Here is a 25,292-nt window from a genome sequence, read left to right on the forward strand (position 1 = left end):
CAACGCGCGCTTACGACAAAACGTTGTAATGTAACGCATGTAAAGTAATTTTTGGGTCTCTCAAGAGACAAAAGGATACGAAAAGGATACACCTTGCACGTATTCGAGGATCGCACACAGAAGACACGGTCCGAGGTCAAAACGGAGACCGGTTAAGCTTCAAAAATGCATTCGCTTGCACTGTGTTGAGCAAAGAAGGTCCCAAACCATATATATGACCCAAACAAGCGTGTAAGAGATGCACCGGCCACTAGGGAAGATCACCGGCCATCCACCCGGCCATCCACCGGCCGCGAAAAAAAGTCATCGGCCATATATTTGGCCGACCGGCCAACAATGTGGCCGACTGGCCAAAAATGCCAGTATCAGGGCAGTTTTGACAATTTGCTACGGGTCTTTAAATATAGGGCTTCAAGCCCTATATTTCCACTTCTCACAAGCTCGAAAAACACTTCCCATTCTCTCTAGGTTATTTTCCAACCCTCATTCCTCGTTTTTGCCACGTTTTCGACACTTTTTCGTCGTTCGATTTGCGAAACCCTCCTCGTTTTGCACGTTTTGAACTGAACAAAACTTGTTTTCGATGTACTTTTCTCGATTTCCACCACCTAGGGTTCGTTTCCCCCAAGTTTACCTTGATTCTCGTGCCTCTTTCGGGCTTCGACCTTTTCGTCCATTTTTGAACCTCTCGGGGTTGACTTTTCACATTCTTGCCCGGTTTTCACACTTCTGGCCATTTTCACACCATTCTTGAGATGGCGGACGATATTCCAGGTGGTGGGGTTCCTCCGGAGATGGACGTGGACCCCGAGGTTGAGCTCCTATCTCTCCACATCCGACCATTCGATTCAGCCGCCTACAGGCCGACGATACACATGCTTCCTTCTGAGGGACTTCGCCAATTCAGGAGTTTTGCTAGGGCTGTGCCACCAGAGCTTCTGCTGTGCAAGCTAGAGTCACATCTGTCCTATGGCGCTTCTGAGGTACACTCTTCCCTGCTTCGATTTTCGCAAAGTAGAATACATAACTGCAATAGTCGATTCTGTTCTTTAACTGCTTGGCCCGGATACACCGATACACCACATGCTGTAGTTCACTGTGAACACACCTGCACCCGATATCTGTTTGAATCTGAAAACGTGCACACACACTGTATTTTCACTGAACCACTCAAACACACTGATACCTCATATGCAGTAGTTCACTGCGAGCACACCCGCACCCGATATTTATTTAAATCTGAACACGTGCACACACGCTGTATTTTAATCTATTCTGAGCTCATCCAAACATGTGCACCCACACTGCACTTTCAACTGAAATGACCCAAACAAACTGTTACATCATATGCTCAGCTCGTCAAAGTCTATGTACTCTCGAACATATGCACCCTTACTGCATTTTCACCAATTCTGAGCACACCCAAACACATGCACACACGCTGCATTTTGCAAATTCTAAAGGCATCCGAACACTGTATATCTAACACAGCTTTGCATCTGTTTGCTTTGAAAACATGGAGATTCCTATGCCTTCCGTGGGTATGGGAATGTTGTCGCTCGAGGATGGTACATGGAGTTACCTAAGGCGGTTCGCCGTATTATCGACCAGGCCGGCTTTGGCACTTTCTGCATGGGACTCTCGCACCTCACTGTGAGCAGGCCCCTTCTTGCTGCTTTGGTGGAGAGGTGGTGGGATACCATTAACTCCTTCCACCTTTCGGCCACGAGAGACATGACGATGACTTCCTTTGACTTCTCCATGCTTACAAGCATCGGAGTAGGGGGTGATCCGATCCCCTTCGATACAGATATGGATGAGTGGGAGGCCGCTCAGATGTACCTGCTTGGTGACCTACCGCCTCTTGCTCGGTCAGGATTTGTGAGGTACTCGTGGTTCAAGGACCACTTCAAGATCCAGGCACCTACGACTCGGGATGAGGAGGAGCAGTATGCATGCGGCTTTCTTATGCTCCTGCTGGGAACCACTCTCTTCGCCGACCGGACGAACACTGTGCCCCTTTGTTTGTTGAGCGCATTGGTGGATGTGACCAGGATCCGCGGCTACGACTGGGGTGGCACCGGCCTGGCCACACTTTATGGATATATGAGCTCATCCTCCCGCTGCAGTGGACAGTTGCTCGGAGGCTACTAGCAAGCTTGGGAGGTACATCTTCCTCTCTTTTTTTTACATTGCTGCTTTATATTATCTGTACTCTGTATATTGCACACACTGCAGCCTGCTTCACACTGGTCATATACTGCACATACGGTACACATATAATCTGCTTTACTTACTGTACACATTGCACAATGCACCTTATATACTGCACAATCTGCTGCCAACTGACTGTACACTACACACACTGCAAACTTGCAATTTGCTTTACACTAACTGTATACTGCATGGACTGTACACTCTGGACAATGCACTGCACAATACACGGTTCTGCGATTTCTGCTTTATTCTACATTCTGCTTTATCTGATAAGCATATTGATATTTGCTCTGTTACACTCTGTAATTGTGGGTATATGCCTACTTCCTGAGGCTTGCCCCTATGCCAGACGAGGAGGTCCCCCTCGGCGTTCCATTCTCTCACCGCTTTGACGTGAGATGCGAGCGAAGACCATGGGAGTCTTTCATATTCTTCCACCGATATTTCGATACCATCACCGCCGCAGAGGTATTTTACAATTTGCAGTTCATTTAAGCCTCGCTTTACGCTGTTCTTTCGATAACAGTAGATAACAAACTGTATCTCATTTACAGATCACCTGGCAGCCCTGGGCTCCATTGCCAGCCGTGGTGAGAGATCGGTATGGGGGCGCTGAGGAGACCGCCCGATTCAGGATTCTATTGGAGGGCCCGGTCTGTCGGGGTTGGTATTTGGGCGAGTGCTTCCTGCGCCAGACCTTGGGTTTACCGGAGCAGATAGTCCCAGGTCCGCCTCCTACCCACATGAGGCATACTGAGAGGTTCTCCCTTGAGCATATGAGGGACTACACGATTGGCTGGGACTCGGAGCGTTTCAGAGGCGAGGGTGACTATGCGGAGTACGTTTGGACCTACATTATGCGGCCTTTGAGTAGTGCTCGCCGAGCTGAGAGGGAGAGGCCTGCGGCGCCAACGGCTGGAGTAGGAGCAGGAGCGGGAGCAGGAGCAGGAGCAGCGAGGATGGCTCGGGCCCGTGGCAGGAGTGTGCCCCGGAGAGGGCAGAGAGCTGGGTGGCCATCGCTACCTACGATGATGACATGCCAAGGGCAGGGTGGGAAGACTTATCAGATCCCCATCGCTCCCCCTCTGGCTGATCATGAGCTAGTCGGGTTCTACGACTTGCCCCCGGTATGTACTACTGCATTTTGTATTTTGCACCATCATTTCATTTCATTCCGTTTGATATTCCGTAGAATACTGATACTTCTAACTCTTTTGCAGGCTTCCTCCGAGTATACTCGCCAGTCCATAGAGTTGACCGCCTCTGTGATGGGGATGCTACAGCGGAGCCTCGACCTGTTGGCTATTTACAGTATCCCGCTAAACTCTTTCAACCACAATCTCAAACTGTGCATAATCCGTTTCACACAAAATCTGATGCATCGCATTATCAACACAGTACTTGATACACGGCCCTCACAGCATCTGGTACACTGTAACTCATAGACTGCTCACAGCATTTTTTCACGGTATTCATACACTGCACTCAGTCACTGCATTCTGTAGTAATACATTGCTCACATCATTCATACACTGTACCCAGTCACTGCATTCTGTATTGATACACTGTTCACAGTATTCATGCTCTGCTTTGCGTAGCATACTGATGCATTACCATTTGCCCTTTTCAGGCCCCATTCCAGATACCGACTGCAGGGGGTGCTCCAGCAGGACCATCTGCACCTGCCCGAGGAGCAGGGAGAGCAGGGAGGGGGACCACAGTATACCCTCGCACTAAAGTGGGGCGTACTCATGTTAGGAGTAGCTCATGAGCACCGGTTCCCGATGATGAGTCCGAGTCCGAGGCAGAGGCAGAGGCAGAGGCAGAGTCATCTAAGGAGGGGACTGGAGATGACTCGGGCTCGGGCTCTGATGGTGGAGCTGGCAACGATGCTCCTGGACCTTCGTCCAGGAAGAGGATGAGGACAGACTCTCAGGCCTGAGACCAGTTGGCGTGGATCTAGACTTTTGTTGCCTTTCTTTTTTTTTTGTTCAGACATTCTGTTGTTTTTTCTTTTTCTTTTGTTTTACTTTTTTCTTTGTTGGTAGCTTGAGCACACTGTACTGCCACAGGTAGGTTTTATTTTCTTCAAAACTATGTACTTGAAAAGATGGTGGAATGAAACAAACTTTTTGTTTGAAAAAGTGTTGCATTTGTACATCACATTGCATCGCATCCTATTACAGAACACTGTAAATGAGATTGAGCTTTTGTCTGAAAATCAAACACTTGTATTGTAATAACCAGGTAGTGAACCAGCTAACGACAAAACAACTTATACAACCTGCTGCTCATTCTGAACACACAGCCCATTCTGAACACTGCTCATTCTGAACTCATAGCCCATAGCACAACATTCTGTTTATTCTGCACACGGCGGATTCTGAACAAACAATTCAATCTTGAAAAGACGGGATGCAAAAAATGGAATTGGCAGAAGTTAAAACACCCTCAGTCGCAATCCGGAGCCCGTATGTTCACTGTTTCAAGTGACCTGGGTTAAACCCCTGTGGTTTTATGGAAGAAAGAAACATATTTTGCACAAATGTGGAGAATGGCATAGCACTCTGAGCACAAAACAAAAACACATTTCTCTTTTTGAATTTGAGAATGAATTTTTGACCGGGTATTGAGCCTACGACTGGACACAGTGCATTAGACTCAACAACGGAAAACAAAAGGTAAACAACCTAAACATATCGAGTAACACTCGAAAAAGACTCAAAACAAGAGTTGGGGCAAATAAAACAAAAGACACGATACACAGACGTGTTACAAAAATGAGAGACCTCATATCATGAGGAGCCAGTTTCTCTTGTTTCCTACCCTCTTTCATTTGTGATTCTCACATCACTCGGCCCTCAGGCTCTGTCTTTCTGAAAAAGCCCTTTTCTCACTTTTTCTCTCAACGCACATCTCTCTATTCTTTAATCTCTCATTTTTTTATCCGTCCCCTAGGTGATCGATGGATAAACAGAAAGTTGTGGGTTCATGCCTAACACTGTTAGCTCGTAGCTATTTCCTCTGGTGGCGTCTAGCCGATGCCTCAGATGAGGGAGTGGAGTGTCTTGATCCATTCCAATTCGTGCTTCGCACTCGGTTTGATGCCTCGTTGCTTGGAGGATGAGAGAGCTTTCAGCCTCTTTACTAACAGCCTCAGTTGTGCCCTTTTTTCTGGCGAATACGGTGCCCTTCCCAACAAGTAGAGTGCCCTTTCTGGCAAGTATGTTAACAACGGGGAAAAGACAGAACACCTGACTCAACTGTGCCCCTAGTTCATCATTTTGACCATTTTTTGGTTTTGGCTTTCTACTAAAATAATTTTGACCAATATGAGAGTTAGATTAACATACTTGTTCAATTTTCTGCTTTAAAATCATGCAAGTCAGGCTATGAGCACTGAAAATTTTCCTTTTTTGGGTCCAAGAAATGGTCTAGTTTTGGAAAAGATGGAATAATTTTCGAGAGAATTAGTCAACCTCAGTAAAAATTCTCAAAAACCATTTTTACAAACGGCCACTGCTCAACGAGCACGGAACTTACTCTTGAGATGCACAACCTCAGATTCGAAGGAAAATTGCCCCTTGCTTGAAGGGAGCTTCCTGACAACGGAAAGTTGCCCCTTATTTGAATAGCACCGCAGCACATTATATAGCAACGGAAAGTTGCCCCTTGTCTGAATGGCACCACAGCACATTGTAATCAATCCTCAGAGTGACGATCACAGCCGAATCCTCGGATACAGAGAAGGCAAAGATGATCCAAAACCATTACATGGACACACTTGATTTGAAAGTGTTTGTGGCTGGACTTCGGAATGAAGTTGCCTACATATCCTGAACATGGGAATCAAGCCTTACGTAGTTCTGGGGTTAAGGTACACTCAGGTATTAACCTCTTCTTTTGAGCTCTAACTTTTGCCAAGGCCGCCCTTTCGGGTTTTCAACCTTGCGAGCTATGTTCTTTTTTTTTTTTTTTTTCTTTTCATTTCTTTTCTACTTTTTCCTTTTTCATCTTTTCCTTTCTTTTTCTTCATTTTTCTTCTTTTTCTTTTTTTCATTCTTTGTATTTTTTCTTTTTTCTTTTTTTCTTTTTTTTTCTTTTTCTTGCTTTAACTTTTGCCGGGGTCGCCCTTCCGGGTTTTCGGCCCAGCGAGCCTCTCAAGGATAAAAGTGTAGCTTTGTCCATGTCAAATGGTTTTGAGATCCTGAAGTCATCTGAATCCAGGAGAATGGCTATTGTTCGCTGACAATGCAGGAGTCCATCCAATGGGGGGCTGAATTTGTCCCCTAGTGTTGTGGATAGGAACTCAGTTATCCTTCAGCAGTAAATTCTTCTTTCCTCCCTTTTGGGATTTGGCATTCTTGCCGATCTTCATTAGCTTGAGAAACATCCCAATTTTTTTTTGACTCTTCGAGCACATCTGACATTTTTGCCCCTAGTGTGAGGGCTTTTGATCTAGCTTCACAAGCTTCCCTTGACTTTATTGCCCCTGGTTCGTGGGCTGCTTCAAATCTGGCCACACAGGCCTCGCATTGTGGTTGACTGTTGAACATTCTAAATCCAAGTTCAAGGTTTGAAAGAAAAGGGGTCCAGTCTCGAGGATGAGAGCGATCCTAAGTTGCACAATCTCAAGAGCGATTTCACACAGGTCTTCGCAGGACTGCGCAAAATATTTTTTTGAAATCTTTTAAGAAAGTGACTAATCGCTCGCGCTGAAGACAGTTGTAGACAAGCCCGCGGGGGACCTCGCCACAGCTCGGACTCGACTTTCGTCAGTCATGGTTCTAAATCTGAACCAAAGAGTCCAAATCCGGCAAATCGTTTTTGAGAAAACAGATTTTTTGAAAGAAGTGCCAAACATGCACTGCTTTTCCAGATACAGAGTCGCCACCTAAATATTTTATTTTGGGAAATTTAGGAAACCCTGACTCGGTGCCAAAAGGCCACGTGTCCGTCATCACCAAAGTTGCCTCGGCTCGGGAACTTGGGTACGATTGGGGAAGGTCACTTCGTGAGCACCCCCGCTCGCCCGATCAAAGATCGGCCTCTACTAATCATGATATCTATTTTTGAAAACATTGTGAGTTCTTATTCCGGTTATTAGCCTAGGTTACTATGTGATGCGCACAGCATACAAGTATAGACTGGATCGCCTGAATTGGAACAAAACATTTCATGTTTAATTTTGGAAGAGGTTTTGCTACCCGCAGGTAGGCTTGAAACATTTGATGATTTATTCCAATTCGGATAACCCAGCCTTCACCCACAGGCATTCAGGCAGTTATATCATATAAGCACATAGCCTCATGGTAAGCATGCTATTCATGGCAATCACCCACACACATGCAAGGATACTGAAGCATAAAACTTACCGAGTACTCCAAGCCAAAATAGAAACCTCATTAGAAATCATGCATGATCCTAATTATACAAAGATGCCTAATGCAACACATGCAAAGATGCAACTTATAGCAGGCTCGGCTATTCTAAACATGGTATGTGAAATGCTACAACTAACATGTATTCAACTTTGAAATTGAAAGACAAATGCAGTTAGTATGATGCGCCGAGCCCGGTGCATACAAAACAGATGAATGATGCAAACATGCTGTCATACTGTATGCTAAATGAAATATGCCCTAATCTAACCATCATAAACGGATAAATAAAAGGGAGAAAGACGTGGGGTTGGAAGACATACATCACACTCACGCACACTTATTACAGTTGTGCCCTCGCGCAGAGGGTCCGAATAAATAATACAGTCCAAATATTACAGTCCCGAATAAAAGAATATTACAGTCCAAAATATAGTCCAAATAATGTACAAATTCCTAATTAATTTACAAATTAACTAAGAAAGCTATAAACTGGCATGCAAGCCAGGGACTGCCTTGCTTCTGATGGATGATGCATGTCCGGGTCGTCTTGCACGGAAATCCACCGGAATGCCCCAATTAGCCTCTGTTTACATCTGTTCTTGAAATGCGTGCCAATCCCCAAAAGGTTGCTGATTCTTTGTTTTGCTGCAATAGAGAGCAGGAAAGGGGCATAGCAATGTATTTGCACAGATATATGCATGTCCCGATCCTCATGCCACTAATCACGCATACCGAGGCATGATGGCCGAGGAGTCGAAATGCACAACTCAATATAGAATGAATACACATGAAACTACAGCTAAAACCTAACTCCATCATGGATAATCCGGAGTGTCGGTGACTGGGGAATTGAGACACATTCCGTCACTCGGAGTACGAAATGTACCTCATTTCCCGTGCCCGGGCTAACTCCTATTCTGGACACGATGCAATATGCATGATATGCATGAAATGCAACTAAGATATAATCCTAACATACACAATGCTATGGAAATGATATGCCTCGAAGTGCGTGCACACGGGCACGCAAACCGAGAAAATGACAGAATGCAATCTAAGATACAACCTAGTATGCACTATGCTATGAAGATGATATGCCTCGAAATGCGTGCACACGGGCACGCAAACCGAGACGATGACAGAATGCAATCTAAGATACAACCTAGTATGCACTATGCTATGAAAATGATATGCCTCGAAATGCGTGCACACGGGCACGCAAACCGAGACGATGGTATACGCAATGTAAATGACATGGAAATATGATATGGGCTTATACCAACATGAGTGAGCCTCAGCCACACTCACATAGGATGCCGACGGATAAAAATGAAGTGCCTCGAAATGCGTGCACACGGGCACGCAAACCGAGGCGATGGCGGAATGCGATGTAATGACATGAAAACATGATATGGGCTTATACCAACATGAGTGAGCCTCAGCCACACTCACATAGGATGCCTATGCTATGAAAATGATATGCCTCGAAATGCGTGCACACAGGCACGCAAATCGAGGCAATGACAGAATGCGATGTAATGATATGGAAACATGATATGGGCTTATACCAACATGAGTGAGCCTCAGCCACACTCATATAGGATGCCGATGGCAGAAAAATGAGGTGCCTCGAAATGCGTGCACACGGGCACGTAAACCGAGGCAATGACAGAATGTGATGTAATGATATGGAAACATGATATGGGCTTATACCAACATGAGTGAGCCTCAGCCACACTCACATAGGATGCCGATGGCAGAAAAATGAGGTGCCTCGAAATGCGTACACACGGGCACGCTAACCGAGGCAATGACAGAATGTGATGTAATGATATGAAAACATGATATGGCCTTATACCAACATGAGTGAGCCTCAGCCACACTCACATAGGATGCCGATGGTTAAAAAAAGAGGTGCCTCGAAATGCGTGCACACGGGCACGCAAACCGAGGCAATGGCAAAATGCAATGCAAATGACATGATAACATGATATGGACTTATACCAACATGAGTGAGCCTCAGCCACACTCACATAGGATGCCGATGGCTGAAAAATGAGGTGCCTCGAAATGCGTGCACAAGGGCACGCAAACTGAGGCAATGACAGAATGCGATGTAATGATATGGAAACATGATATGGGCTTATACCAACATGAGTGAGCCTTAGCCACACTGTCATAGGATGCCGATGGCAGAAAAATGAGGTGCCTCGAAATGCGTGCACACGGGCACGCAAACCGAGGCAATGGCAAAATGCAATGCAAATGACATGATAACATGATATGGACTTATACCAACATGAGTGAGCCTCAGCCAAACTCACATAGGATGCCGATGGCTGAAAAATGAGGTGCCTCGAAATGCGTGCACACGGGCACGCAAACCGAGACAATGACAGAATGCGATGTAATGATATGGAAACATGATATGGGCTTATACCAACATGAGTGAGCCTCAGCCACACTCACATAGGATGCCGATGGCTGAAAAAAGAGGTGCCTCGAAATGCGTGCACACGGGCACGCAAACCGAGACAATGACAGAATGCGATGTAATGATATGGAAATGGCATGCAATCATTCTAATGGAATTTCAGCACTAAAATATGGGGGAAAACAGTCCCGAAATGAGGCGAAATGATATGAAATGCAAGGAATTGTCCCGAAATGCGAATTTAGGCACCCGAAATGGCTTATAGCTATGCCAAACATGCACAATATGGACATGCAATGCAAAGACAGAAGCTAGGCAGTCCCAAAAAAGGCACTTTCACAGTTATAAACATGGCCAAACAGCAAGCATAGGTATGGCAAAAATGGCATGCAAGAATAGGGGCCAAAAGAGGGGTAATGAAGCAAGTGATATAAGCAAAACCCAAACTGAAAAATTTCCTTCTACAACACTGAAGAGGGACCAAAAATATGAATATTTACAGTATATGACAGCCTCAAAATCAGTATACAAACATGATAGAAATGTGATGCAAAATGAGGCTCAAAAGTGGCTACAACATGAAGTATGCAAGATATTCACCAAACAGCCAAAGACCCTTAATAAAACATGTAGAATGGGCCAAAATAGGACTATTTCCAGAACTGTAAAATGGCCAAAAACAAAAGCATGATAGGCTAACTAAACATGCAAGAATGGGGAATAAAAGAGAGATATAACATGAAGTGGCATATGGAGGTCCCAAATCATGAAAGGACCTAAATGAAACATGAAACATGGACCAAAATAAGCACTTTTTCAGAACTGTAAAATGGCCAAAAACAAAAGCATGGTAGGCTGCCATTGCATGCAAGAATGGGGAAGAAAAGAGGAGTATAAAGGTAGGTACAACATGGAAGTCCCAAATGGTATTGAGCCCTTCTTCAATGTTGAAGAGGGGCTCAAAATAAGCCTAATATCAGTTTACAACATGCTCGAAAACAGATTACTCACGGGCCAAAAATAGCATGCAAGATTATGACATATAAGAGGATCAATGAAGCAAGTGTATCATGGAGGGCTCAAACAGGGTTGAGCCCTTAATGAAAAGTGAAGATGAGCTCAAAAGAGGGCCCTTTTCAGTTAGGGCCGGAGCTTGAAACAAAAAGCAAGTGGGGCTTACAAATGGATCAAGAAAAAGGGTCAAAGTGAAGAAATGTTACTTACCCTTGAAGACTAAGACTTTTGTTGCTTCTTGGATCAATTTGCAGCTCCTTTGGCCTTTGAGAAGCCTTCCTTGTTGCTGGAAATGAGGTGGTGGTGGTAGAGCTTGGTGGTGTAGAAGAAATGGTGCTTAGGGACTTAGAGATTTTCAAGGAAATGAGAGGTATAGAGATGGAGTTGTGTATGGAAGCTTGAAGGTGAAGTTTTCTAACCCCAACAAATGATCTAGCTTGCTTGCTATATAGGCCAACAAGGGGGTGTAAAGGTGGGGGAAAAGGAGAGCAACTTTCCCCCACAAAATATCCCCCGGATAAAGATCTTTTCTGGGGGATAAAGCTCCACAGCTGTAAAGTGCACAGTGCCAAGATCTCGGCCGGCCAGTTACTTTTGCTCCAGGTGGCCGGCCTGCCACACCCCCTAGCCGGCCGGCTAGGGGTCAAAAGGGTCAATCAGATTTTCTGGCCGGCCACCAACTGATGGTGTCCTCCTATGTGTGTACAACACAACCCTGTGGTTAGAATTCCAAGAAAGTGGGTCCAAGGGGTTCAACATTAGCTCGGAAAGAGGGGGTCAAAAGGGTCAAGTAACATTAATGGCCAGCCACCAACTTTTAGGGTCCTCCCATGTGTGTACATCACAAATATGTGGTTCAAAGTTTGAGAATGTGGGTCCAAGGGGTTCAACATTAGCCCGGAAGGAGGGGGTCAAAAGGGTCAAGTAACATTAATGGCCGGCCACCAACTTTTAGGGTCCTCCCATGTGTGTACATCACAAATATGTGGTTCAAAGTTTGAGAAAATGGGCCCAAGGTGTTCAACATTAGCCCGGAAGTGCGAAAAACGGGCGCCGGAGGGCGTCGGAGGATGTATAACTGGTTGCTGCAACAATTGCTGGCCTCCCACCCTTCAGTGACCTCCCCGGTGATAAAACAGAGGTACCTGCCAAAAATGAACGAAAACCGTTGCAAAACGAATGCTCGGGGACCAAAACGCGTAGTTCGGGGTCCCGAAAATGGGCTGTTAAGCACCGAAAGTGGCGTTCGGCCACGAAGTGGGTTTCTCAGACCCCAGTGTCTCTCAAAAGGGAGCAAATAAGGAGTATGCCAAAAATCGGAGCAATAGGAGATGGTTAAGCGGTCCCGAACCGAGGCACACGGCCTGACGGCTCCGAAAACCGGAAACCGGACTCCGAAATGGGAAAAATGGCCTACGGCCACCAAATGTAGCCTACGGCCACTGAGAGATGGTCTACGGGACCTCTCCCTTCCCTCAGGAAAAGAAACAAAGAAAACTGAGCCTGGTTCGCAAACCGAGGCAAAGTACAGAAGAGGGTTCGGAAGTCCGGAGGCAGGGCTCACGGCCGCGACTCTGAAACTTCTGAACAAGCACATTATGCAACATCACCAAGCGCTCAATCGGTGATGTCTGAGTCTTAAGGTCGGTCAAAAATGGGGTGTCTACAGTTGCCCCTCTTTGACATAACTCGGAAGTCACAAGTGACGGGAGTGAATGTCAAAGCCCAGAGACGACCCATTTTTGACAAGGCCGAAGACTTAGACAAACGTACAAGATAAACAGAAATGTGCCCGCAGGCATGCCCGCAGGCAGGGGGCAAAATGCAAATGATATGCAAAGAGCCGGAGGTAACCCAATGATCATGCAAATGCAGCAAGCTGTAATGAAGCAAGTATTCGCAAATAGATGCAACAGTTTTAAGCAAGAATGCAAAGCAACAACTACATTTCATGCAGTTAAGAATGCGGAGGATTATTCAACCCCCGCCACGTCTCACACGGAGAAGATACGATACCTGCGCGATTCGTCTGGTCGCACCAGCCTCAATTGAACCGTACATACAATATCGTGCCTGCAAAAGAGAGAAATTGCAACAAGTACAATATGCTACCAACATATATCCAATGTGATTTTGGAAGTTCGACACACGCAGTGCCGGTGAGTGAATGCATCGCAATGCAAGAGTGGAACATGCGTGACAACGTATGCTCAAACATAGAGGTATGCCAATATCAAGAAATGTGCATAAAAATGTGAGTATGCTCATGAGAATGCAAGTTATGTGCACGATAGTACAAAATGAGCATGAATCAGGGTGCCCGTTTGTCATGAAATAACGAGTACGGAAACGCGTGTTTCGGCGAAGGTAACTCGATCACGGCCTCCGATCCGCTTCCCGGAAAGGCTACAACTCATTCAAAAAGGATATACTTCGATTTCGATGAATGATGATGAGACATATGTCAGAACTTGAAGCTGAAGTCCCGGCGGAGCTAATTCGCGACCGGAAGTGTACTTTTCTTGAACTTTTTCAGGTCCCGGGAACTCCGATCTTCCTCAAAATTTGCAGGGAGTTAGGTGAGCATGTGGGGGACATGGCTGGCCGGTTATAGGGAAAGGGGGAGGTGGCCAACCGGTTTTCCATAAAGTAGATAGCTGGCCGGCCAGTTATCCAAAAAGCAGATAGCTGGCCGGCTAGAAAAGGGGGCCGGCCGGCCATGTGCCAGACCCGAGGGCAGTTTGGTCTTTTTCACCTCCTTTTTGCATGCTTCTTCAACCAAGACCTTGAGCCTATATAAGGCAGCCGAGGCCCCTTCCTTTCTTGCCTCCTATACCACTTTCTTCTTCAGATCTGAGTTTCACACGCGTTTTCCAACGCCCCGTGCAAATTGTTTTCGCAAAAACATTCAGTTCCAAGCACTTTGAAGCGATTAAATTTCGGTTTCGGAGCTTCTTTTTGCATTTTCGCCACTTGAGGTAAGTTTGTCTCAATTTTTGGAAGATTTTCTCGGGAGTTGACTTTTGTTGACTTTTCATTTCCCGAGAGTTGACTTTTGTTGACTTTTTCCAATTTTGGCTCGTTTTGCTCATTTTTGCTCCCTTTTGCAGATCTTCTGAAAAATGGCGGGTAATTCTCCCCACGGCGGAGGTTTTCCAGGTGCCGGAAATGATTTTGATCCCATGACTTTACCCCCGAGGACCCGACCTTTTATTCCCGGGAGGTACCGTCCGCCAGCACATGTTCTCCCTCGTGCTGTCTTCCGTCACTTTACTAGCTTTGACGAGCGAGCACCCGGGGATCTGCTTCTCCGAGAGCCGGAGCATCACCTCTCTCATGAGGCCTGAGAGGTATTTACTTCATTTTCTGTATTTTTCGTACATTTCGCATCTTTGCCATGCTTGAACACGCAGTTTAGCTTATGACATAGTACTTTGCTTGCATCCTGAACATGTAGTTTCAACACTCGAATTTCTGAACACTCGGCTCATTAATTAATTGCGAACGCACAGCACACATTAGTTAAGAGGCGAACACACGGCTCAAACACTGATTCGTCGAACACACAGCCCGAATCCGAAAGTGAACACACAGCCCACACTTTACATTTTCTGAACACGCAGCCCAGATTAGATAGTGAACACGCAGCCCACACTAGTTGAAATTTGAACACGCAGCCCAAACTTTAAATTTTCTGAACACGCAGCCCAGATAGATAGTGAACACGCAGCCCACAATTTAACTGAAAGTTGAACACGCAGCCCAAACTTCAAATTTTTCTGAACACGCAGCCTAGATAGATAGTGAACACGCAGCCCACAATTTAACTGAAAGTTGAACACGCAGCCCAAACTTCAAATTTTTCTGAACACGCAGCCCAGATTAGATAGTGAACACGCAGCCCACAATTTAACTGAAAGTTGAACACGCAGCCCAAACTTCAAATTTTCTGAACACGCAGCCCAGATAGATAGTGAACACACAGCCCACAATTTAACTGAAAGTTGAACACGCAGCCCAAACTTCAAATTTTCTGAACACGCAGCCCAGATAGATAGTGAACACGCAGCCCACAATTTAATTGAAAGTTGAACACGCAGCCCAAACTTCAAATTTTCTGAACACGCAGCCCAGATAGATAGTGAACACGCAGCCCACAATTTAACTGAAAGTTGAACACGCAGCCCAAACTTCAAATTTTCTGAACACGCAGCCCAGATAGATAGTGAACACGCAGCCCACAATTTAACTGAAAGTTGAACACGCAGCCCAAACTTCAAATTTTCTGAACACGCAGCCCAGATAGATAGTGAACACGCAGCCCACAATTTAACTGAAAGTTGAACACGCAGCCCAAACTTCAAATTTTCTGAACACGCAGCCCAGATAGATAGTGAACACGCAGCCTACAATTTAACTGAAAGTTGAACACGCAGCCCAAACTTCAAATTTTCTGAACACGCAGCCCAAACTTCAAATTCTCTGAACACGCAGCCCAGATAGATAGTGAACACGCAGCCCACAATTTAACTGAAAGTTGAACACGCAGCCCAAACTTCAAATTCTCTGAACACGCAGCCCAGATAGATAGTGAACACGCAGCCCACAATTTAACTGAAAGTTGAACACGCAGCCCAAACTTCAAATTTTCTGAATACGCAGCCCAGATTGGAATTTGCATGTAGCTTATTTCACTTCATCGGCACACAGCCCATTTCATTCCATTGGCACACAGCCAAGTTTATCTCATTGGCACACAGCCCAGTTCATTTCATTGGCACACAGCCCATTTCATTTCATTGGCACACAGCCCATTTATTTCATTGGCACACAGCCCATATTATTTCATTATTGACATATGTATTCATTCTGAATGCAGGTTGGTTCCCGCAGTGTGCGGGGGTATGGTTCTACCATCGCGCGAGACTGGTATGCTGAGCTCCCGGAGGGTGTCCGAGACTTAGTGGACTTGGCAGGATTCGGGCCCTTCTGCGTCGGGTTGTCACGTTGTCCTGCCAGGAGGACACTGATGGCAGCCTTGGTAGAGAGATGGTGGGACACCACTAACTCCTTTCATTTCTCTGCCACTGGAGATATGACCATGACGCCCCTAGACTTCGCTGTGTTGACTGGCTTAGACATAGGAGGTTGGTCCATCCCCTATGATGAGGATATGGGCGAGTGGGAGGCCGCTTGGATGTACCTATTGGGGGCTCGCCCGCCTGTTGACAGGGTTTCTGGGAGAGTCCGATACACTTGGTTCTCTTCCCACTTCCGGCGGGCGGAGATGGTGCCTGAGACTCCCGAGGAGATGGAGCAGTATGCCCGTGGTTTCCTTATGTTCCTCTTTGGGACTACCCTGTTCGCCGACAGAGGGAACACAGTTGGGTTATATCTGCTGAGCGCTCTGGTTGACCTATCACAGGTCCATCGATATGACTGGGGTGGCGCCGGCCTGACTACCCTTTACTTTTATATGAGCGCGACCTCCCGCGGGCGGGGCGATTTACTTGGCGGCTACTGGAGAGCCTGGGAGGTACTTTTCTGTCCCCTTGATTTACATTTCTGCTCTTCATTACTTGTACATTGCACACACAGCGCACTTTTACAGTCTGTATTTTGCTCTCAGCATTTCGTACTTACATTCTGCACTGCTTTTCTCAGCTATGGGTCTATGTATACTTCCCATCATTAGCCCCAGAGCTGGAGGTGGCAGGGATTCCCATGACCCCATATTCATTGGTGTTCGAGGGCCCGCACCGGCCGAGGCCTCGAGAGACCCTCCTTTACCTGCGACAGTACTTTGACATTGTGCGACATTCAGAGGTACCTCAGAACTTTCAGTTCCTTTCATTCTCATCTTTGATTTGCTCTGTATATTCTCGATTTCTGATTGGTTTATGCATTTATCATCCGCAGATCGCATGGCAGCCCTGGGCGCCCCTGGGTGATGGTCTCCGACTTCAGTATACCGGAGGGTCGGACATCTCCCAGTATAGGGTCCTGCTCGAAGGGCCGGTCGGCAGGGTATGGTTCCTGGGGGAACGCTTTCTGCGCCAGGTATGGGGGTATCTTTCTCAGGATCTTCCCGCAGTACCCCCAGCCAGTATGCGGACTGCTGACAGGCTCTCTTACTCGGAGGTGGTCGGCGCCATGCTGGGTAGTGATGCTTTACTACATATTGAGGAGGGGGACTACGCCACTTACCGTCACATATACTTGATGCCTCCATTGATGGGAGCTCGTATTCCGATGATGAGGCCTGCCAGTATGTCATCCTCGGGCCAGGCTCAGGCTCGGGCTGCAGACGCCCCTTCTACTAGCAGGGCTGGTACATCTAGAGGTGGGAGTAGACCGGTTCCTCCGACTCCGTCGATTTATCCTCATCCTGGATGGCCAGATATGCCCACTGAGTTGATGGCATGGCAGTATGGGGCTATCTCTCCGACCCCGATCCCACTAGAGCCTCCGATGCCCAGTGATCGATACGCCATTGATCCTGACTCACCGCTGGTATGCTCCACTGTTTTTCATTCATCATTCAGATGTTTAGATATTCTTTGTTTACCGATGATTATGAATTCATTTTTGCAGCCACTACGAGGGTACATGGAGGAGGTGGTTGGACTGGTGGCCACACTCGAGGGCATGGTCCTGCGTAGGGAGGCACAGTTGTCTGTCGCGGGCATTCAGGTACCCTTCAGTTTTCTGGCATTTATCATACTTCTGATGACATGCTGATTTCTACTGCATCGATAGACTACTTGTGTAGAGCACATCTGACACACACCCCACTTGTACACTACATTTACATGCACCCACTTCACGTAGCCTTTGCTTGTATCTGCATATGATGTATATATTTGGACTGATGTATTTGAATTGAACTCTTTGTTTTCAGATGCCTTCATGGTCCGGTCAACCGCAGGCCAGGCCACCTGGGCCTCCTTGGGGAGCTGGGCCATCTGGGCCTTTTCAGGGAGTTGGGTCACCCGGGCCTTTTCAGGGGGCGGGGCCATCCCGGCCTTCCCGAGGATCTGGGCCATCTAGGCCTTTTCGAGGAGCTCGAGGAGGGCATGTCCGCAGACGCAGGGCTCACGTTGTAGAGGTGGAGCCTGATGAGGAGGAGGAGGATGCTGAGGAGGAGGAGGAGGCTACCGATCGTCAGTCAGAGACATCTGCTGAGGAGGGGGCTCCGGTTTTGGCTCGGGGAATAGAGGCGGGGCTGAGGGGGATCCTGAGGATGACAGCTCCGACTCAGATGATGATGATGGTGCGGAGGTTGTCCCGCAGAAGAGGATGAGGAGTGCTTCTCGTTCCCGCTCCCGAGGACATTGATGCCGCTGTTTCCTGCTTTATTTTTCTTTTTGCTAGTAGTTTGTAGCACTTTGCACATTGTTAGGCAGTTTTATTTTTTGTAAAACTTGTACCTTTGTTTGTTGTAAAGCATGATGGAATGAAATAGCTTTTGAAAAGGTGTTTGTATTTTAAACTTTTAGCATCGTATCGCATCAATTTATTTCGCACAAAGATGGAATTGAATGGAAATGTGCATTGTGTAATCACCAAGTCAGGTAGTGAACCGACGCAACAAACTAAGTAACTCAACCTACTAAGATATAACAGAACCTTAGGAAGTTTACAACTCGATAAGCAAAATGCAACAATGTTGACAACGCAAATAAACAAGACTTTAACAAAGATTGCTTAAACAGAGCGCAATGACTCAAAAACACGAAACACGTCCGCTCGACAAACAACTCGATAAGCAAGACAACAACTCGATAATCAAAACTACAACTCGATAATCAAAGCTTAGCAATAACAGAGTGTACTTCGGACGATCTGGGCATCGGAACGCATCCGAAACGGAGGCCTTTGACTCTCCCGTTGCATGGAAATGCTTGAAACTTCCCCTCGAAGAGTAAAACAGGGCCAAGGAGATACACTGCAGCATTGCCGGCCACCTTTGGGAGCCGGCCGGCCATTTTTGTGGAGAGAGACAGCTGGCCGGCCATTCCTGAAAAAGTAAATGGCTGGCCAGCCAAAAAAAGTGGCCGGCCGGCCACTCAGTCCTGCAGCCTCCTGGTTTTTGACACGTGTCCCCGTGAATAGTGTTTTTCCTTCTATAAAAGCCTCAACTTCGGGAACATTCATTTCATCTTAGTTTTAGCCAAAGATGGAGGCGTTTCTCGCAGAAAATGTCACATCTTGGATCTCTTCTCTAGATGGCTCGGAAAAGCTGAATTTCCGGGGTTTCGGCTTGAATGCACTATTCACGCTGAGCCGTACTCCGCTACAGCTTCCTTTTCTCTATGCCGCGGCAAGGTTCTGGAATCCAGTGACGCATGTTTTTAGCTTTGGCGACCAAGAGATGTGTCCCACTTTCGAAGATTTTCAGGTTTTGATGGAGTCTGAATGCTCTGAAGTGATCTTGCCCCAGCTCCGTTTTGGCCACGCTCAGGCTTTAGGGCGGATGTGTGGGCTCACGGCGCACGACGCTCAATCTCTGATCTGCAGTGGGGAACTGGACATCCTCGGGCTTGATCCATCGTTTTTCCGACGCCGGTGACCGCAGCAACCATTATTGGCAGGGTTTCCGGCAACACGCCCTCTGCTTATGTTTGTTGTCTCACTTTCTACTTTCCTCGGGCTTCGGCGGGGCTAGCATTCGCCTGATTGAAGTCGCCCAAGGCTTGAGAGAAGGGAAGAGCTGTATTGCCATGACCTTGGCTGAGACATTGATGGGCTTAGATTCTGTCTATCGCTGGGAGGCGACTAGGTTCGCCGGGAGTCCACTGCTGCTGCAGGTAATGTTTCCCACCCAACCTTACATATATATTTGCTCACATCACTCGACCCTCAGGCTCGGTTTTTCTCACAAAACCCTTGTCTTACTTTTCTCTCATCGTACATCTCTCTGTTCTTTATTCTCTCATTTTCCATCCCTCCCCTAGGTATGGTTAATGGACAAGTTGCAGGTTGTGGACTCTTGCCCGGCCTATTCAGCTCGAGGCTACTTCTTTCGACAGCGCCTAGTCAATGCTCTTGACGAAAGGTGGTGGTTCGATTGGATGTGCAATTTGTCCGCAGACGGCATTGCTTGGCGTTGTCCTTGGCTCAACCTCCCGGCAATGAGCTATAGTATGTCCCGGCTGATTGGGATCCAATTGATTGGTCTAACCCACTGCGTATTCTATTTTCCGTTCCGGTTCCTGCGTCAGTTTGGTCAAGATCAGACCTGCCCACCGGAGGGGATTGAGTATCCAGCTGCTTTCCCGGTCCGGGGTGCACAGCTTGCCCGATATGCCACGGCATGGAGGACTAGAGAGCTCCTGGCCCCTGCTTCTACTTTCAGTTGTACTTTGTCCGATGAGTGCTTGGATTGGCTCAATGAGGAGGCACAGGTTGGGCCTAGCTTGGCATCAGATGCTCCGTCCAGCTCTGGGAGGGGACGCAGAGATACTTGATTCAACTATGCCCCAAATTTATTGCTTATTTAGCATTTTCAAGTTTTCGTTATGAATGTACTAAAAAAAAAAAAAAAAAAAAAGCAACCTCGATTGTAATGCAAGAGCAGGAGAACTCGGTTTTGAAATCAATGAAATTGAAAGTTGTGGTACTAAAAATTTTCCGCTTTTGGTCCAAAAATGGTCTTAGTCGTAAAAAGATTGATTTGAACAAAGTCAACTTTTATTAAAACTTTTCAAAACTATTTTCGATGTGGATCAGAATTGGACACGCCAAAGATCTGTCACTGAGATGCACAACCCCAGATCCCCGCAATTGGAAAGTTGCCCCTAGTCTGAAGAACAATGCGGCACTTCATAGCAACGGAAAGTTGCCCCTTGTCTGAGTAACTTTGCACCGTCGCGGCAACGGAAAGTTGCCCCTAGTCTGAACAGCACTGTACCGGAGATCACGATAAATGCTGATGGATAAAGATGACTGAGATGATCAAAATGGACAGAGTTGATCGGGGAAAAGTTTATGGCTGAACTTCAAGGTGAAGTTGCCTACGTATCCCAAAGATGGGAATCAAGCCTTACGTAGTTCAGGCTGAGGTTCACTCGAGTATTTTCACTCTCCTTTTGCGCTCTAACTTTTGCCAAGGCCGCCCTTTGCGGGTTTTCAACCTTGCGAGCTCAGTTTTTATATTTTCTAATTTTTTTGTGCTCTGACTTTTGCCTAGGTCGCCCTTTCGGGTTTTCGGCCTAGCGAGCCTCTCAAGGATAGTATTTCTTCAACTTGTCCATATTGATCGGTTGTGAGAACTCCAAGCCATCTAGATCCATCAGAACCACAGCCCCACCTGACCAGATAGCTTTGATGATGTAAGGACCAGTCCAGTTGGGTTTAAACTTGCCCCTTGGGTCGTGGATGGAAGCTCAGTTGTCTTTGAGCACCAAATCTCCCTCTTTCAGATTCCTGGACTTAACCTTCTTGTTGAAAGCCCGGGCAATTCTGCGTTGATAGCCTTGGATGTGGTACAGTGCTTTCAGTCTTCTTTCATCAAAGAGCATGAGTTCTTCGAATCTGCTTTGCTGCCAATCTGCTTCGGCTATCTGGCATTCAGCCAATACTCGTAACGACGGAACCTCAATCTCAATGGGTAGAACAGCCTCCATTCCATAGACCAATGAATATGGAGTTGCTCCAGTAGAAGTTCTGATTGAAGTCCTGTAGCCCCACAGAGCAAATGGCAGCTTGTCTGGCCAATCCCAATAGGTTCCCACCATCTTCTGTAGTATATGCTTGATATTCTTGTTGGCGGCCTCAACCGCTCCGTTGGTCTGCGGCCGGTATGTAGATGACTTATGGAAAGCCACATTGTATTTCTCCAACAAGTCTACCACTTCTTTCTTGAAGTGGGAACCATTATCTGAAATTATCTCGTTTGGCACCCCGTAGCGACAGATGATGTTGTTCCTGATGAACTTTGCGACATGCGACGCCTTCAACACCGCGTATGATTGGGCCTCGACCCACTTTGTGAAATAATCTATCGTTACTAGGATAAACTCATGCCCCTTTGACCCCTTCGGGGTAACAGCTCCGATCACATCAATTCCCCAGACTGAAAAAGGCCATGGCGAAGTCATGTTGTACAGTTTTGACGGCGGGATGTTCATGCGGTTTGCATGGATTTGACACTTGTGGCATCGCCGAACAAAGCTAATACAATCCTCCTCCATGGTTGACCAGTAGTAGCCCTGTCTGAGGATCTTTCTGGCCAGCATTACTCCATTCATGTGTGCACCGCACTCCCCCCCATGGATGGCTTCCATTAGGCGTCTTGACTCTTCAGCTTCTACACAGAGCTTATGCATTCCCAGATAGGCCCTTTTGTACAGCTTACCCCCACAGATAATGAACTGAGCAGCCATTCTTCTGATGGCCCTCTTATCCTTGGCATTTGCCCCTAGTGGATATATCTCCTTTTCCAAGAAGTTCCAGATGTCGTAATACCAGGGGTTGTCATCTTGAACCTCATCTATGGCGGAAATCGACTCGTATGCTGGCGCGAACTTTTGATCAATAATGACTGGACGCATCCGGACTCCGGACGGGATGTCTATCATAGAAGATAGAGTTGCTAATGAATCTGCAAACCTGTTGTTCTCTCTTACGAGGTGGGTGAAATTTAGCTTCTCAAACCGAGGAATTAACAGATCCAAGGTTTGGTGGTAAATTATCATCCTTTCCTCCTTGACCTTCCAATCCTTGAAATTTGCTTGAGACACAACAAGGTTTGAGTCCCCAATGACGTCCAACCATCTTGCCCCTAGTTCTAGGGCTGCTTCCAGGCCAGCAATACATGCCTCATACTCCGCCTCATTATTCGAGACTTTGAACCGGAGCTTGAATGCTAGAGGGATACGGGAATCGTCAGGCGCTATCAGCAACACCCCTATCCCATACCCATACTGGTTTGACGCTCCGTCAAAGTACATCGTCCAAGTTTCATCTTCGACGTGCAGAATGGCTTCATCTGGGAATAGATACTCAACCGCTTCATCCCCCTCAACCGGGTGGTCGGCAAGGAACTCCGCTACCGCTCTCCCTTTTACTGACTTGCGCGTTACATACTTCAAATCAAATTCGGAGAGCAACAGCAGCCAGCGAGCTAGCCTACCCGTAAGTGCTGGTTTCTCGAAAAGATATTTAATGGGATCCAAACGCGAAACCAACATTACAGAGTGGGCTAACAGGTAGTGCCGCAGCTTCCTGGTTGCCCATACCAAGGCTAAACAAGCCTTCTCCAGCGGTGTATAGCGGGTCTCGTAATCCAGCATCTTTTTGCTCAGATAGTAGATGGCTCTTTCCACTTTGTCTTCTGACTCCTGCGCGAGCATGCAGCCCATGGTAGTCTCAGTTACCGAAAGATACAATATCAACGGCCTCCCCAGCTCTGGTGGCGACAACACGGGCGGGTTCTGTAGATACTCTTTGATCTGCTCAAAAGCTGCTTGACATCGGCCATCCCATTGGAATTTCTTTCCTTTCTTTAGGAGACCAAAAAGTGGTTCACAAGTCAAGGTTAATTTAGAAATAAACCGTCTTATGAATTGCACTTTACCCAGAAAGCCTCGCACCTCCTTTTCAGTCCTTGGTGGTGGCATTTCTAAGATGGCCTTGATTTTGGAAGGGTCGACCTCGATGCCCCTTTGTGTAATCAGAAACCCTAGCATCTTCCCTGCTGTAACACCAAACGTGCATTTCTGGGGATTCAGTCGCAGCCGAAACTCTTTGATCCTTTGAAAGAATTTTTGTAAGGCGGTGTAGTGGCCCTCTCTATCTTTGGACTTGACAATCATGTCGTCCACATACACCTCGACCTCCTTATGGATCATATCATGCAATATTGTAGTTGCTGCCCGTTGATACGTAGCTCTAGCATTTTTCAACCCGAATGGCATCACTCTATAACAATATGTACCCCACGGGGTAGTGAACGCAGTCTTCTCCCGGTCTTCGGGTGCCATTACTATCTGATTATAGCCTGAGAAACCATCCATAAACGAAAGCAAGGCGTGTCCTGCCGTGAAATCCACCAATTCGTCAATGTGCGGCAAGGGGAAGTCATCCTTCGGACTGGCCCTGTTCAAATCTCTGAAGTCTACACAGACCCGAATTCTGCCATCCTTCTTTGGCACCGGAACAATGTTGGCCAACCAAGTTGGATATTCAGATACCAGCAGGAACCCTGCGTCAATTTGCTTGGTGACCTCTTCCTTAATTTTGAGGGCCCAGTCCGGGCGAATCCTTCTGAGTTTCTGTTTGACAGGGCGGGCCTCGGGGTCAAGAGGGATCTGGTGTTGTACAATCTCAGGATCGATTCCAGGCATGTCTTCGTAGGACCAGGCGAAAACATCTTTGAAATCTTTTAATAAAGCGACTAAGCGCTCGCGCTCCTCCGAAGACAACGTGGACCCGATCTGGACCAGCCGCGGGTCCTTCTCAGTACCAACATTCACAGTAGTGATTTCATCCATTAAAGGTTTAACAAATCTTTCCTGCTCTTGATCAATTAATCGTTGCAAAGCTGGGGGAATTTCTCCCTCGTTGTTTTCATCAAAATATGAAAATCCTGATTTAAGCAATAAATCAAAGGCACAGAAAAATACTCGGAAACCACATCCACATCATTCTCATTAAATACTTCCAAGCCGTCAGATTCCTCTGTTACAACAGACTCAAAAGAAAATGAAAATGACGACCTAGACAGGACTGTGGCATCCGGGTTATCATCCCCAGGAATACCGGACTCAGACTCAGTCGAGCTGGAATCTGATTCCGACGCACAAGATTCGGTAGAATCAGATTCTGGCTCACTACCTGACCCGGAGCTGCTAGATAAAAAGCCTTCTTCATATTGCCAGATGAGAGAAGGTGCGATAGATGCATCCAAGATCGGCGCTGAAAAGCCCGCAGCTATTTCATCTCCAATCACAGAAACCGAAGAGTTATCTCCCAAGCACTCTTGGCCGATCGGAGGATCTGATAGTAGACTCGCCAGTGCTACCCCCATTTGAAGCTCTGTGCTCTCAGGATCCACTGCTTCACATTGCTCAACCTCAGTTGGTGGGTCTGTCTGCGCTTCGGCAACGTCATCCCCAGATAATTGTATGTCGAAGAAGATTTCAAAACCAGGCACGCGCTTCCCCTCCGCGTTTAGCCATGGCTCCGGGAAGCCGCAGAATGGAAAATCTTCCTCCTTCCGGACGAAACGTCCGTTTAGG

At 46.9% G+C, this 25,292-nt stretch overlaps 1 pseudogene; it reads left to right on the forward strand.

Moving 5' to 3' along the window:
* The first annotated feature begins 755 nt into the window (after positions 1-755).
* Positions 756-25,292, forward strand: part of LOC145805314 (putative serine/threonine-protein kinase SIS8) — a 47,418-nt pseudogene continuing 22,881 nt past the window's right edge.

The sequence above is a fragment of the Camellia sinensis genome, chromosome 13 (genome assembly GCF_055761805.1).
Source record: "Camellia sinensis isolate YWXY chromosome 13, ASM5576180v1, whole genome shotgun sequence".
Taxonomy (NCBI): domain Eukaryota; kingdom Viridiplantae; phylum Streptophyta; class Magnoliopsida; order Ericales; family Theaceae; genus Camellia; species Camellia sinensis.